Genomic DNA, 15,181 nt, shown 5'->3' with positions numbered 1-15,181 from the left:
AGTGGCTCTATACAGCAATTTGGAAAGAGGCCAGGGGCTGCACAGGAGCACATGGTGCTTGGGTTGGCAAAGGCCCACTCTGCCCAGCATCCTTCAGCCATCCTCCCTGTGCAACAGCTCAAGATCTTAAAAGGTTGCTGCCACCAAGCCCAATAGCTGGACAGGATGTAAATCTGCATTATTTAGGGAATTCAAACCTGTCTTTTTAATTATTCCAGCAATACTTCATCTTCCTCTCCAATGGTTAGCAAAAAGGATCACAGTTCAGTGGTACTTACATAATGTGGCTGTGAATATCCTATGACTTATTGCCCTACCCCTGTTCTTTTCACAGGGTTAAGAGCTTAGGGGTGAAGAACTGCTTGCCTAAATAAGATGTGTATCTTTCTGCAAAGGATAGATGATGTTTTTCCAGCCCTGGAAGTATTCTTGTGAAAGTTATTTTTTTTTCTACAGAGTCTTTTATTAGTATTATGGGCTTATGTTCATAGACTTGCACTCTCAATAAGGGGCATAGATTTAAATAAGGGACTTTAATCAACAATTTTCATCATGATTTAAATCAGCTAGCAGGAAACACAAAATTGATTATTTAAATTAATCTTGTTCTTCATTTGTAGTTTTTAATTATTTTCCTAAGGAACAACTGATACTTCCTCACCGGAGCCTGGTACTCTTTTTTCACTTGTGATCAGGATATGCTATTACTGTATTTATTTAAGAATCTGCATATTAAGTCTAAAGTTACTTAACAATTTTCATTTATGCGCCAAATTGATGACTGACTCCTCTACTCCATGGCTTATGTTAATGTTTGTGTTAAGGAGCACTGCAGAAAAAAGTAACTTATATTAGTTGCTGTGCTCTAATTTAAATCACATGCTAATCTTAAATATGATAGACAGATGGGGCAAGGGGAAGAACACAGTTATCAAAACTGATTCTGCATTTGAAATGGACATTTTGAACACAGGAAATATTACTTCTGACAGCAGGCTGGAGTGTTTCTAATCATCAAATCCTTATAAAGACTCATATAGGGAAAAGTGCAATCTCCTGTTCCCTCTTTGTTTTCAATCCCCAATGGTTTTCTCCAGTTGGAGTGAAGGAAACAGTATCTTTCTGTGCATCCTGAGAAGGAATGGATCTGTAGGAAAAGGGCTTAGAGTCTCAAGAATCCCCTGATCCAGTTGGTTCAGCAATACTTCAGCCACTGCAGTGGCTTGACTTAATCTAAAATTTGTAGGAGTTAACTGCTATTTCTTTTAGTATTACGGTGAAATTTAAGCCATGATGTTTAGTGCCACTGGTTCAGGTTTTAAATTAAAATGATCAAATTTAAAATGTATAATGGTAATTTTTAAAAGAAATAATCCCATGCTCTGATTTTTCTGGAAAAGGACATTTTGAATTTTTATCTGCCTTTCATTTGCATCAACTTTGCCTCAGGGCAGCTGCAATGACTTGAGGAGCCATATTTCTGATTCACACCATTGTGTGTAAGAAGAAGGCAAAAGCAAAACGAACCTTTTTTTAAAAGCTTTGGGGTAGATCTGCCCACATATACATCTCTTTTTCAGGATGAAGGGATTAGATAGTCAAATTCATCCTTTAATTCAGTTGACTTCAGTGCAGAAACTAATGTCCAAGTCAGAGACCTGGTTTCTTGTTGGCTTCAACCACGGAGACAGAGAGTCTAGGGCTCTCTGGCAATACACAGGATGGGATTTTCTTGTGCTGATGGATGCACCAGCCTCCCTTCAATGTGAGTCTCAGCAGGTTTCTCTTACTGAACCTCTGTGCCACCCATTCTCCCAGCACCTCATGGGATATGAAGGGATTATTGCTCCCTCCCTGCCTTGTCATTCCTGGAATGGTGCAGTGCCTCTCTCCTGGTGCTGTAGTTTGGCAGCCATCAGCCCATTTTGCCAATTCCCTGAGACAATTTCCTCCAAATCACACTTGAGACTAAAGACAAAACAGCAAAGGCTTGATGTGCTTTTGTTCCCCTGCCAGAAGCTGTATATACCATGCCAAGATGTGACATGCAACACCTTGCATTACAGACGCACATCACTCATGCTGACTCAGAGCAGGGAAACCCTCACTGCTTTGTCCCACATTATTTCTGGACTAATACACCAAGGAAAGGCTTCAGCTTTGTGGTGAGGTTTAAAGCCCCCTGTTGGGGTTTTTCCCTTGAAGTTTTAGCCTGGCTTTGGGTTTTCTTGGGAGGAATTGGGTTGTTTGGGGTTTTTACCAGAAGCCTAAACATTCTTCAGTAGCTGCTGATTCCAAATGACATTTCCGGCTGCAAAACCCTCTGCAAAGAAATGGAAACCAGGAGCAACACAGTGACTTCAGCAGTGGCGCCCACTCAGGGAGAGCCCAGCCAGCCTCTCTCTGAATTTCACATCTAGGAGGTCAAAATTATGGTCCAGGGCGTTTGAATAACTTTATGCTGTATTTTGGGCTGTTTGTCTGTGCACAGTGTCCCTCAGAAAGCAGAATGCACTTTTTTGTGCTGGTGCCGCCCCACCAGTGCCCTGGGCAGGTGCTGAAGCTGGAGCAGGAGCTTCTCCATCCCAGCGATCACTGACAACTGTGTGCCGTCAAGAACCAAGGAGCTACTTTCATCTCACAGCATTGTGTAGAGCAGTGATGGAGGGGAACATAAAAACAGTAGAAGCAAACACCACAGGTAATGGAAGTGCTTCATCCACACATTTGTGATGGATTTGTTGTGTTGTCATAGGGTTTTCATATGTGCAAAAACCTATTTGGACCTCGGGTGCCTTAGTGCCATGAGAGCCTCAACCTCTGCACCTCCCTCTGGCTGGCCCAGCACATCTACCCTATACAGCCCCAAAGCATCTTTATCTTCAAGCTGTTCCTATCGAATCCTCTCTGCTCCTGGCACACAGAGCACATGTTAATGCAAACAGGGCATTAAAGAAACTAGAAATGATGGGCAATTCAACATCATTAAGTATGAAATCACTCCTCTCCCATGCAGGGCTGTATCAATCAAGTCAGCTTTGGGTCTTTTCTTCCTGGGGAGACTCTGAAAAGCACTTTGCTGTCCATGCTCCTTGTTTCTTGACAGGGATGGTTTATGGTCATCCATGGGCACACACCTACCATTCCTAGCATGTGGAAGGACAGATACATACCTTCTTTAAAGTCAATCTTAATCTTTCTTACAGAACATTTCATAAAAATGTAGGCTTAGAGCAGCTTTCAGAGGCAGCTAGCAGGAATACACCAAAATTAGATGGAATAGATGAGGTTTGTCTGTTGTCGTGCTCTGATTGCTTCCTTCAATCACTTGCCTTAACCAGATTTGTTCCTTAGCACCTGGCCATTGTCTGGGGAGAGCACACAGATAACAAAGCATGTTGGCACATTTGTTTTTATATATTACACACACACATATATATGTGTGTATGTATGTATGTATATATGTAATAACTGAGGTCCAAATGCAAAAGGAAGTGCGTGGGCATGTGGGTTGCAAATTGGGGTGTAGACGAATGGAAGTGGATAGGAGTGTGGATTGGTGGGTGGTGGGCAGGGGGATGTATTGGTGGAGGGGTGCACGAATTGGGTGCGGGTGGCTTGATGTATGGGTGTATGAGTGCACAGGTGGGTGCATGCATGGGTGCATTGGCTGGTGCATGACTGGGAGGGTGAGCAGGTGCCTTGGCTGGTGCAGGAACGGGCGTTTGGGTGTTGCAGAGGTGCATGAGGTGAATAGGTGGGTGATGTACGACCGCACGGGTGGGTGCCCAAGTTGGTGCGTGCACGGGTGCCTTGGCTGCTGCGGGCACGGCTTGTGGGTGCTCAGGTGCCGTGGCTGGTGCGGACACGGGTGGTGCGAAGGGCGGCGGTGGGACAGAGAAAGGCCCGGGCCAGATGCCGGGCAGGTGCACAGCTGCCGCCCGCCGGCACAGCCCGGCCCCGCCGCTGCGGGCGGCAGGCGCGGGCGGGGCGGGGCGCGGGGGCGGCGCTGCGCCCGCCCCGGCTCAGCTCAGCTCGGCTCCGCTCAGCTCGACTCGGCTCGGCTCGGGAGGCGGGCGGTGGCACCTGCGGCAGCGCCGTGCGGAGCCGAGCGGACCGGAGCCGCGGCCCGGATGTAGCCGGAACATGGCGCTGGGGGCGGCGTGACGGCGGCGGCCGAGGTAGGGACGGCGGGGCCGGGGGCGCGGGGATCCGCCCGGGGGGTGCGGGCGGCGGCTGCCTCAGTCCCTGCCCGGGCGGATGCTGGAGCTTGCGGGGCCGTGGCGTTGCCTGGAGCCCGGCCGGCCGGCTGTCTGTGCGTCCTGGCAGCGTTCGGTGCCCGCAGACAAAGGCACGGCCCGGGCATCCCCGTCCGCACCTGTGCGGAGCGGGCAGAGGCGCGGGCGCTGCCAGGGGAGGCTGGCGCAGGGCAGCCGGGGTCTCACGGCTTCCTCTCCTAAGGGTTGCCGTAGGTGGTTTTGCCTTTGATAGCTTGTCGGGGTTTCTTATAACAATAGCTTTTATTTTCTTTTTTTTAAAAGCCATTTTGCTTTTTATCATCCTGCGCGCGCCCCCCCCCCGCCCCCCCGCGAAGTTGCTCCCAACTTTCCGTGAATATGATGTGCTTTTGGGTTTCCCCCAGGGAGCAGGTACGCAGAGAGCCCTACAGCCGCTCCTGGAAATGATCCTATGCTCCTACATGCGCCTCTATACCTCTGCTCCCTCTTTTTTTTTTTTTTTCTTTTTTTTTTTTTTTCATGTAAGGGGTTAGAAAGGCCTGCAATTGACTCCACTCTTCTTTCAGTGTTCATGAGCCTCGGATCACTGTAGCTAAAGAAAATGAGCTGCACAGTGACTGCCGTGCTTGAATAACGCTCCAGCCTCCGGCCAAGAGGTGTTTTTTTCCTGGTATCGATCAGACCTTGAGAATTTTTTAGCAATCCGCCAGCAGCATGCAGGCTGCCTTTCTTCCTCTTTGTTATCTACCAGCTCTCTGCTAACATAAAGAAACAATGGAATTTTTTTCCCCAAAATTTTCAGTGTTAGATTGAATGGACTGTCATTGCCAGTAAGGATAAAATTCCCACCAACTTGAGAGGGGCCAGCAGTGACACTCCTCTGCTAGTAGCCTTTCCCTTTCATTTTAAAATTTTTTATATGCATTAGCATTTGCAAAATGAAGGAAATGAGTTGATACCTGTGTTGAGATAGATCTCGGTGGTCTGCGCTGCCCAGACAGCACTTAAGGAATCATTGCTCCAAATTTATTGCCTTTATTGTACCGTGAAACTTCCAATAGCACTGCTCAGGGCTGCAGCTGGGAGCCGTGCTGCCCTGCCCGCTGTGACAGCCACTGTTGGTGGCTGTGAGCATCGCTGCTAGTGGGGCACAGACCTCTGGTCATGTGGAGTTGTTGGGGGGTGGCTCATCCACCGAGGGGGACATGTAGTGCCACTCCTGGGGTTCCCTGGACATCTGCCCCACCAGGAGCGACACTGAGAAGCTGCAGAAGCTCCTCAGGTTCACAAAATGGCCCTTTGCGTTGCTCATTTTTTTCCTGCCCGTGCTTTGCTGTTTCTGCTACATGGGGCTTACAAATGTGTGATTGCCCCATGGTGAGCAGCTGCTCTCCTGGTTTGCAGGTGGCAATGAGGGACCTGGCTCGCAGGGCAGGGCACTGGTTTCGGAGCTGCTGCTGTGCCAGGTAAAGCTTTGGGAGTTTCTCGTTGTCGTTGTGGTTCATCTTGTTGCCTGTTTCTGTGTCTTAGTCACGTTTTGGCTGTATGTCCTTTTAGGTTGATGAAGGGTCTTTGTTCAGTGTGGAATTGTGTATTTATATTATCAAATGTATTAATTGGGGATAAATTGAGTAAAAGCATTGTTTTAATCAAGGGAAAGACTCACTCTCATGTTAAGTGTGCTGAAGCTAAACTTTTTTCCTTTCTCCTGCTTCAGACATCTTTCTGAATGGTTTGGATCCCGGTGAGACTGTGATTTCTAGCTGATACTAATTTTCATCAGATGATTTGAGCCCAGTCTGCCACAGTCCCACCTCCCCATTGTGCAGGAGCTCTGGGTATTGTTACTCACCTCTGTCATGTTTTAGCCTCACTCTGAGGAAGCGAGAGCTCACCAGTCATGGCGTGTGTGTGTGTCCTCAGCTGGAGTGCCTGCTGAACCGTGCTTAACTGGGCAGCTCAGGAGTCATTCCACACCAGGGAATGATGCCACAGAGAGACCGTGGCAGGCCTGTTGTGGAGAGCCCTGTTAGGAGTCATCAGCAAATTCCCCTGGCAACCCCCTCTGGAGCCAGACCTAGTAAATCCCATCGCTTGGTTGATTCCCTTATTGTTTTGGCACCTCTATTTGCTTCCCTGTGGCTTTTCTGATTTGGTTAGTTTTTTGGTTTTTTTTACCCTGGACATCTTCATCCAGCATGAATAGTCACAGTCAAATCAGTGTTTGACTTTCAGCCAGTTCTTAGCATCTCAATGGCAGATTCTAAGATGGAAGCATGTAACAAGCGAAGTTCCTGCAAAATGTTTTACTTCCCAATTATTATTTCCCAATGTAACAGATTTTGGTAACTCCTATTTTGAAAACTAGTGTTTGGGAAGCAGGATGCTAGGTAAGAAATTTGCTCCCCAGTGTCAACTCCTGCTGTCAGTCAGCTGAGAACAAACTTCTCATGGTAGTTAATCACAAGTCTGACTTTTGCTTTACCTCATAGGTGTCACTTCTGAGCCCAGATTTTCTACTGAAATAGGGGAGACAAACTGTTCTCATTGACATCAGCTGGGGCACACAGTTTGGGTTAAAGCTGAGTTCAAGCAGAGCTCCAGCTTGTGTAGCAGAAGCCCAAGAGGTGCTGCTGGCACAGATCTATCAGGGGTACAGGTGTCAGCTGCTTCAGGAATGTATGGAAAAAAGAACTGAAAAGATGGAGCAGAAGAGCGCCTGCATCTCTGCTTCTTCTCTCTGATCGCCCTCACATTTGACACCTAAATCCTTTTCCTGCTTTGAACCTGCTCCAGTTAGGAATCTGAAGTGTTTGGCATCTACTTGTCCAAATACACAATCTGGCTCTGGTTTTACCGGTTTACTTTGCAAAAGCTACAAACACAAGTCTGGCGTGTGGCATGTGCCGAAACTGCCAACAGGTGTGTGTAGGTACAACAGCTGAAGGGGTTTAGAATCATGAATCTCAAACAAAACCTCTCTTTTAAATACCTCCTTGGGATATCCTACTCCTGGCATTAGCACTGCTGACTCAGGGTGCTGTTTGGCCATCCTGCAGGCGTTTTTGGGACTGTCTGCTTTGCTCCTTACTGAAGTCAGAGTTTGCTTCTTGGATCTGCTGCAGGGTTTGGCCAGGTTTCCCCAGGTTTTGGTGAAAGCTCAGCAAAACCTTTGTTGTCAGGATGGAATGGTATGTGATTGCAGCCAGGTGAAACCATAGAAGAGTGATGATGGAGACTTCAGGTGGTTGATACCCTCACACCTGTAGGGCCTGCACTTTCTATCATCTTACTGCTATACTCTTTATTTTTACCATTAATTCTAGTCTCTTAAACACGGGGTCTTTCTACTCTCAATAGCAATTTGAAGCCAGAAATGTATTTTAAACAACTATGTGCTTAAAAAATGGATGGCATGACCAGTAGAGCTTTGGTTTTGACGGCATCTTTCCTTGTAGCTTATCCAGTGTCTGATACAGGTTTGTGTCTTGCTCAGTTGGAGCTTCACAGGGTACCTTCCTTCTTTATAGATACAAAGCTTGATATATTTATGACAATTTCTCCTCCATTAAATGCAGCTGTGATTGGTGGTGAGGTGTGCCAGAGCACTGTCTGATGCACAGCTGCATTTGCTTTATTATCAGGGAAAAAGTTGAGAAGTGGAATGATTCAAAAACCATTAATAGCTGTGCACAAAACTCCAGTTAGTTCTGAGCCCATTCAGAAGTCAACTCCCCCCACGCCCATTTAGAGCAAATTTCAGAGCACTTCAGTGGTGTTTAATGTGCAGGTAACTCTAATTAAGCCTTTAATCCATTAGGCCACAGAGATTCACTGGGGACTTGGCTGTTAGTGCGGGTGTTTCAGCCTGCGTGTCATTGAGCCCAGGAGCTCTCAATGTTGCGTTTGGAGGTCTGTCTCTGTGAGAAAGAAAGCAAAGTATTTTCTGTGCAATGAATTGTTAATTTTACTGGTTTTGTTTTTTTTCCTGGAGAGAAACAAATCAGAGGGCAGGACTGTGGCCAAGGCTCCTGGTCTAAGACCAGCCGCAGTATTCAGTTCTCTTGTGGTTCAGCTGTGCCTGTTAAAAGCCCTGGCACAAAATTCCAGCTTTAAACCAAGTCTTGTGCCTAAGAGGGTTCAAAGATTTTCCCTTTCTGAGTGCTGCCTGTAAGTGCAGTGATGTGAGAAGTGTGTGCTCCCATTGCGTCACGCGGAGCCAGCCACAACATACCAAGTCAGCTATTTTGCATCTTTTCCAACTTTTTTTCTTTTCTGGGCCATGTGAGAATGCTGCCACTTTTGGAAGGTGCATTTCACGGAAGTACAAAGGTAATAACTATTTCAGATACAGAGCTTGAATATCTTTTGAAATCAAACCAGCAAAGCAGAAATACGTGAATCAAGTTTAGCTCTTCAGGGTTGCTGTCTCCCTTTTGCAACCTTCCTTATCTCCTAAGCAAAGCTTTTTTTTAAACACAAGCTGTAGATACTAGTTAATATTCACGCTTCACAAACCACCAAAACTGAGGTCCTGGAAGAGTTGGAGGCTGGTAGCAAGCCTTGTTTTCACGCTATGGAGCTCAGGGACAGGGTGGACCCGTCCTGTTTATGCATATGCCATGTGCTGGCGTGAGCAGAGCATGCTGGAGAGGGGCAGCATGACTTGCTCAGAGGCACAAAGTGATGCAGAGTGGAACTGAAGTCCTGTCTCCCATCATTTTCCTTCTGGGCTCTCCTGGCTTTGCTCTGCCCTTAGAGGTTGCCGCCAGCAAACGGCTCTGCCTGCAGCAGGACACGCTGCCCTGGTGTCACAGGGCTAGGAGTTCTGATTTTGCTGAACAAAGATGCTCTTCCAAAAATAGGTTAAGCCAAAGAACTTAGATGCCAAAAATAGCACTAGAGATTTTTTCCTTTTTCTGACTGTCCTTTTTTTGACTGTGTTTTAGATTTATTGTTCTCTACTGGAGGCAACTAAAGAAATAAAAGATACTGCAGCTGTAGGCAAGGGAATAGTGGAAGTAGACATAGACAGTCACCTCTGATGGGAAAAACCACATGTGTCAGCTACCCCTGCAGAAGTACACCAAAATGCAAAATAACAATGTAAACAAAAATGTGCCGTGTCGCTAAACCGCTGTCTTAGCAGAAATGTTTTTTTAGAAGTTAAGGTACTCCACAGAGGGAAGGCTGGAGAAAATCCTGGTGACAAAAGGGAGGACAAAAGAAATGCTAGCAAACAGAAACTGGAATGAATAAATGCCACAAGAATGATCCTGGTGATAGCTCCTATAAACCTTTTATTACGACACGCTCTGCTGCATGTGAATAATTCACTCGTCCCAAACTGGAGGCAGTAGAATCTGCCCAGTGCTTTTTCATAGCATTTCATAGGTTGGTCAGGTTAGAGCTGTTAAAATTTAAGACTTCTTTCTGGGAGTTCTCCATAGAAAGTTTTGTATTACTGAGTTAAACTCCAGCTTTCCCATTCCCCAAGCTAGATGCATACTCAGAGGACTGAGCTAATGACTTGCACTGCAGCTATTTAAGGTGCTGGGCTGAGCCTGGAGCTGGGAGTCAGGAGGCACCATGGCTCTAATCCCTGTGCTGCTCACTGAGCCACCTCCAAGAAGTTATTTAACCTCTGCGTGCCACTGCTTCCCTCTGGGTAACAGCAGGGATTATGATAATTGCTTTTGAAAAGCACCTTAGGTGTTTAGTTTTAATTTTTTCCGAAGGTGCAGAACTCTCCAGTTCTGAGCTGGAGAGGCTTGATCCATCCTAGGAGGCTTTTCATACTTTACAGGATTGTGAAAACAGTTCTTAATGTAATTTTTTTTTTGTTTGGGCCATGTAAATAAGCTTAAAAGATTTTTGATGCAGCTTTTGCACAGTAGTAACAGAAGGGCTCTTAAGATACAACTGAAGGACATAGAAATGAGGTATAGCTCCAAAGAGTTGTTATCAGACACTTCATGAAATACAGGTAAACTGTCAAAATATTTAAATTGTTTGCTTTTTCAGCCAAATCCTGCCAAGGCCACAGAAGGCTGTGTTTGTGTGTATTAAACTTGTCTCTCACTTGCATGTAAAGACCCCAAAGGCAACAGATTTGTGGCATAGCTCACATGGATTTGGAGGATATTTGGTTTTGTGTTTTACAGCAAAGGGTGATTTTCTAGGCTGAAGAAGTAGGAAGGTTTCCCTGAGAGTGAGATGAGAACAAAGTAAATGTGCCCTGAACTGTGCCTCTATCACAGATTTTGAAGCATGCAGGAAAGAATAATGGTACCTGAATTTGTCTCTGTTGCACACACTGAATTCCTCCTTTCCAAAGAACAGAACTTCTTCCTATTTAAGCTTTGTCACAAGGCAAAAATAATCAAAAGGCAGAGAATTCCATGGCTGAGCTGCAACTGAGGCTGGAATGTTAAAGAAGAAGTTTGTAGAACATGATGCTGTTAGGGGGGTGGCTGGTTGGGAGGCACCATCGGTGTCATGGGATGTGGCACGGGGTTTGGGGCAGCAGCATTACTGGGGATTGATTTTTATAGTGTGATAATAGAAAGTGCTCTAGTGCTGAGGCAGTGATTGTAACCTAAGCCATTGGCTTCTGAGGAAACCTAGGAAATACAAAGAGTGCTCCCATTTTTATGCAGGAGCTTGAAATGAAACAGCCAAAAGCTGGGGACTGTGTTGCATCTTCCCAGCGTGAGGGATATACAGCATGTTTTGAGAAAGGCCTGGCTGCCAAAATAGTTTTGTGTTGCTACAGTTCTTGCAGGTGGTGATTGCCTTTTGAGTTCTGCGCTCTGTTCTGACATTTTTAGGACAGTAAATGAAGGATGAGAAGTAGAAATGCAAACAAATAAGAAAAATCCTGTGTATGGATGTCTGTTATTACAGTCGTGTGACTGGATGGAAAGAGTCCTGTCCTGCTGGAAGTCAGGGAGGGGTTGGCAGTGAAGGAAAGTGGTTACTGCCAGTAACTCTCCTGCCAAAATGGAGTATTGATGACAAGGCTCAGTTTAAAGCAGATGGTGTAATCCATACCCTAAAGACTGCCTGGGGAAACATGTGCAAAACCATGTGCCTGAATGCCACAGAGGATTTATTCCTAGGGGTGAGGAAGAAGAAGAAGCCTTCACTTGGATGGAGATGAGAGTTAAGTCTTGGTTCCGGCGAGCACAGAAAGTCCTTTACTGAGACTTTTATGAAGGACTCAAGCATGTCTCTTATTTTTTGTTACTACAGATATAGTACAGAAACTACTGAAAATGCAACATCCATCCCACATCTGTGCTTTCTCTACCCAGTCTCTTTGAGGACCAACTCTTAGCACTGTCAGTATTCACAGTGAGACTATGTAGGGCTTTTTCAAGTACTTAAGAGGTACAAGGCATGAAGTAAATAATTTAAACTGGTTCAGAGTGTTGCTAGCTGAAAAGTGACTTATAGTCTCCTAACAGGCTAACAGTAAATGGATGTTTTTTCTTTTTGGGGAGAGGAGTATGGGATGTCTTGCCCATCAGCAGGGCTGCTTCCTTCTAAGACTAATGTTTGCTATAATGAATCATAGAATGAGCTGGATTGGAAGGGACCTTAAAGATCATCTTGTTCCAATTCCCCTTCTGTGGGCAGGAACACCTTCCACTATCCCAGGTTGCTCAGAGCCCCGTCCAACCTGGTCTTTAATATCTCCAGGGATGGAGCATCCACAGCTTCTCTGGGCAACCTGTGCCAGTGCCCCACCACCCTCACAGGGAAGAATTTCTTCCTAACAGTTAGTCTAAACCTACTCAGTTTGAAGGTTCTCACTCCATGCCCTTGTAAATAGTCTCCATCTTTTTTATAGGCTTCCTTCAGGTACTGGAAGGTGCAGTTAGGACACCCTGTTACCTTCTTAAGAACTCAAGTTAAAGGCAGGGCTTCTTTCTTCATGGGCAATCCAGTCTGAATTTGGACCTCGTCAGTGCAATGGATCCCTGGCACTGTGTGTGTAATGGGAAAAACCTGGAACCTCTGCGGCTCACATTTGTTATAAACTTCTGTTAGAAGGTGAATTTTGACTTTTTTCTCAGCATCTGGTAGGACTTGGTCTACAGTATGTTGTTATTGCATTTTTTTTTCACAACAACCTGATGCTGCTTCTTAAGAGAGATCTTCAGCTGAGGATTAAAGGGGGTTTATGTGGTTTTGTTCCATAACTTTTGCCATTTTTATTCCTTTCCTGTTTTCTTTGCTATGGTATTGATCTGACTGTCCTGATTCAGCTAGAAACTAAACTGCAGCTATTTTTCCATGGAAAATTTCCTTAATATGAAAATTGGTGATAATTGCTAACTAATACTTTTTAAAGACTTTTTTTTTAAATGGGTGAAAGACTGTCAAGCTGTCAATCAAGACAGATACTGGATAATGCTCCATTCCCCTGACAAGTTCCCTTTATTCTATGAGGCATCTGTTTCGCTCTGTAAATTTGAGCTGCTCAAATCTTGCCCTTTAATGTTTACTTTTTCTGTCCTTTCTCTGTATTACTCAAGTAGTCCTCATGTACCTGTTCAGCATGGTCAAATGGATGTAATAATCTTTGAAGAAAATGACTTGGAGGAGTGATTAGTTTTGAATTATCATGGTATTCCTTAACCTTTTAACAGTTTCTTGCCCTGTCATTCCATGATGCACCCACTGTCCTTGCCGAAACCAGTAACCAGCTGTAAAAAGTGTTGTGCCTACCTTTGTGATGAGCCTATTAAAGCCAGGCAAGTGTGAAACTCTTGAGTTGCAGTGAACATTTGTGCTCCTTATAGGGCATTTCTCAAGACTTTTGCCTATAACAAGGGCATTTAATTTTCTCTTTATTTCTTTTAAAGTAGATTTGGAGAGAAAATTGGAGGTTTTCTTGTACTCCCCAGGTTCCAAAGGCCTGGGGTTTTCAGAGAAACTGTTAAAACAGGAGATTTATAATCAGTGCAGATACTGGACCTGCTGAGAGTAACATCTCTCTAAAGTATTGGCTGCTCTTTCGTGATTCTGGATTTAAAGCACTATGAAGCAAAATTTATCTCACCTCTAGTCACCACTGGCATTGCATGTAAAGCACCACAAATGTACAAAACTGGTTCAAAGCAGAGCAGTCTTCATTCCCAGGCTATTGCCCCACCTCCAGCAGTATTTGCAAGTTGAAAACCATTGCCTTTCATGCACCAGGTGTTTCTGGACTTGGTATCTGTAGCAGGTTTTGCTACTCAGACTGGGCAGGGGATGAAAAACTGCTCCAGCAGTGTTCCCATGCTGCTGGGAGAGGAAATACAAGTGCTAGTACTGTGAAAGGACCAAGTACAGTATTTATTTTGATGTAGATAACAGTAAAAATTGCCATGATGTCATAGCAAAACCTTGCAGTCATTACAGCAAATAATGATAAAAATAAAATTATGGAAATAACCATCTCCCTTGGCCCACAGATAAATCAAAGCTTAGCCCTTGATCTCTCATCGCTCACTAGCCCAGAACATAAATCCAAGGATTTATCATTAAGCCTAATGGGTCATAAAATCTGGGCTATTTTGGAGGTAGTTGCAGAGATTTGCAGCCCAGGCAGAGAGCAGGCTCTAAGCCTCTGGGCCTTGTGTAACTGGGTAAATAGCAAGCTTCAAATAATGCTATAAAGCTATCAAATGTAATAACTAATGCAGCCAGGCAGCATGTGGGGAGGGGAGCCTCGCTGGTGACAAGCTTGGCCATCGTGACACAAGAAGCCATGGTGTAGAAAGACCTTTTAGTAACAAGCTGAAGTCCCTTTTGCTTTACTGGACACCAGGTACATGCAGCTGGTTTGGTTCACATGTAGCACTTTTATTTTCTGCACATCACTTCTTCCTTCACTGTGGGCCTGAGGGAGCGAGCAGCAAAAACCAGAAACCCAGGAGGCACCAACACCTTTCTTACTTTGTCATCGCTGTTAAATATTTATGACAGTGCTTCACAGCGTGCTAGTAAATGCATGATAGCATATTATGTAAGAGCAATAAAAATTTAGAAGGAGAAGACTTCACTACTGTCCTTTGCTAGTAAATCTTTGCTACTGTCTGTAGTGAGGCCATGTCAAGGCCATGCCTTTTTTCCTCAGTTATTTTCAGTGAAATGGGTGTTTCACATGGAAATGGGAATTTAGCTTTTACTGCATTTGTAATCACATGTGTTTTAAAATTGCTCTTCATCTCTTATTCTGGGGAGACTCTGGTTCAGGTCAGCTTCCTGTAGAGGTTGGTAGCTCTGAATTTGCAAGTGAGCAGCAGGTCTTTGGTGTATGATGGTGAGCAGATCCCTTGGTGGGGGAGCCTGGGAGGAGGGGATTTGAGCTGTGATTCTTTTGGGTTAATGAAGAGTTCAAAGTACCTTGTACTTTTCCTGAAGAGTTGTTGAGTATTGATTCCCATTAGTGCTCTACTGCTCCAGACAAGGGGATTCTTTGGAAATTATGTGCAAATTGTTGTGCCTGGACTGACCAAAATTGGATTGAAGTTTGGGATGGGTGGCATAGCTTCTGGGAGAATTTGCTGCAGGATGCTGACAGTGAAAACAGAAAGCTAATGTAGATTTGACTTTGGGACAGCCAAAAGATTTGACTGTGGGACAAGTGAGAGGATGACCCATCAAAGGAGGAACCTGTCTAGCTTAGCATAAGTAGTCAAATTTATTTAAACAGATGTGTATATTTGTGCCTTAATGCATGCAGGAGAGATTCCCCCCACGCCTTTCCTTTCAAAGGCAGACATTGGAAACCTGTGTTTAGTTGTGTTTCAGAATGGCAGAAAGCAAACTTAAGAGTTAAAGATGATTTGTACTTGGCATGAGCACTGTTATCTGTCACGATGGCTTTCCTAGCAGTAGTGTATGTGTTTGGGAAGACATTTTGGGGATGTGTGCCAGTAAAAACC

At 45.1% G+C, this 15,181-nt stretch overlaps 1 protein-coding gene across 2 annotated transcripts in view; it reads left to right on the top strand.

Annotated features, from left to right (window-relative positions):
• Positions 1 to 4,074: 4,074 nt before the first annotated feature.
• PAK5 (p21 (RAC1) activated kinase 5) overlaps positions 4,075 to 15,181 on the top strand; it is an 82,967-nt gene continuing 71,860 nt past the window's right edge. Inside the window, exons 1-2 of one of the 2 annotated variants that reach the window (XM_033053651.2) lie at positions 4,095 to 4,181; positions 5,643 to 5,704. The gene's annotated coding sequence lies outside the window, so the exon portion shown is untranslated. Of the gene's footprint in view, positions 4,182 to 5,642; positions 5,705 to 15,181 lie in introns of both variants that reach the window. The other variant, XM_033053652.2, reaches the window with a different exon arrangement.

Source organism: Catharus ustulatus, chromosome 3 (genome assembly GCF_009819885.2).
Source record: "Catharus ustulatus isolate bCatUst1 chromosome 3, bCatUst1.pri.v2, whole genome shotgun sequence".
Classification (NCBI taxonomy): domain Eukaryota; kingdom Metazoa; phylum Chordata; class Aves; order Passeriformes; family Turdidae; genus Catharus; species Catharus ustulatus.
Note: the sequence above shows the minus strand (reverse complement) of the source record. Positions and strands in the feature narration are given on the sequence as shown.